The following is a 1,598-nucleotide window of genomic DNA, read 5'->3' on the forward strand; positions in this document are numbered from 1 at the left end:
CGACACCGCATCCAGTATTGGGCAAATCAGAGAATCATTTGCAATCACGCCGGATCATCTAGCACAAATACTACAGGAAGCGTTAGCTAAACAACGCGAGGAAATTAGAGCTGAAATCAAAACCGAGATGGAGTTGACAATGCAGCAGATGCGAGATTTGCAGGCTCAACAACACCAACCAGAATCAAGCCAAAAGGCGGAATCCAGTCAGCGTAATGCTATACCTGTACGTATAACCGAGGTCAAAAATGAGGAAGATGAGACTATCTTTGCTGATCCTCCTTCTGATAAGGACAATTCCGGAAGCGGCCCGGCCAAATCATCTACTCAACCTCCTCAATTCTACTTGAAGAAGAGTGAGGAAGAAGACAAGAAGATGCAAGATCTCGAGAGCAAAGCCAATGCTCTGATGACGGCCCAAGAAGTGAAGAAAACGGGCATTCCATACCCGTACCGAAGGGAGTGGGATCTAATTCCTTATCCCCCAAAATTTAATTTGATTAACTTTACTCCTTTTGATGGCAGGGGTTCACCCACTCAGCACTTGATCTATTTCAAGTCACATCTTAGCGCAATATCAGGAAACGAAGCCTTGATGGTCCGGTCATTCGTAGGAACCCTCCGTGGGCCTGCCTTCGATTGGTACCGACGCCTTAAACCTGGGAGTATCACTAGCTGGGAGGATATGGAAGGATTGTTCCTCACCAATTTCTTCGACGATGACACTGAGGTCTCTATCGGCACCTTGTTGGACGAAAAGCAGAAAGATGGGGAGTCAGTTGATGTCTTCGTCAAACGATTCCGGAACAAAGCGGTAAACTGTCGAGACCCACTCACAGAAGAATTCATCCTAGAGACATGTCATAATAACTTGCCGTTGGATGTACTATAGGTAATGGGGGTTGTGCCCTCTAAAACTTGGAAAGAGTTGAAAGTGAGAGGTGAGCAAGCTGAACGCTTTCTCAAGAGAAAGAATTTGGAGAGAGGTCAGCCACCAGCTAATACTCAAAAGCAGAATTTTAATCCTCGAGGCAGAGGAAGAGGGTCCACGGCAGCTGTTGATGTTCATCAAACATCACAACAGCCATAACAACAACCGCAGCAGTCATCTTTCCAATTAGCACCGAATCAAAATCAACAACCTCCGAGGCAACCTAAGACTTCAGAGCCCAGATTCCCGAAGGAGTATTCTTTTAAGGATGATGAAGTACCAGTTATCTTCAAATATCTGTTAGATAACAATAAAATCAAACTTCCACCGGTCACAAACCAAGAAGAAGCAAAGAAGACTAACGACTCGAAGTATTGTGCATATCACAGAAGGGTCCATCACCCCACTAAGGCGTGTTATGTCTTAAAAGACAAAATACAAACCTTAATTGATGTGGGTATTGTGACACCGAAACCAAAAGAGAAGAAAGTAGGCCCAAATGCAGTGTCTATTAGCTTCGGATCAGTTTCTTTATCTTGGTTTCAAGCCGAACCAGTATCAAAGGTCAAGATGCAAACCATCAACGATGACCCTCATGGACAGCGCCAAAAAGGGCTTGTGTCTCACACAACCCCCAACGGCGAAATCCTTTGGGTTCATCCGGATT

The sequence above is a fragment of the Asparagus officinalis genome, chromosome 4 (assembly GCF_001876935.1).
Source record: "Asparagus officinalis chromosome 4, Aspof.V1, whole genome shotgun sequence".
In the NCBI taxonomy this organism is placed as follows: domain Eukaryota; kingdom Viridiplantae; phylum Streptophyta; class Magnoliopsida; order Asparagales; family Asparagaceae; genus Asparagus; species Asparagus officinalis.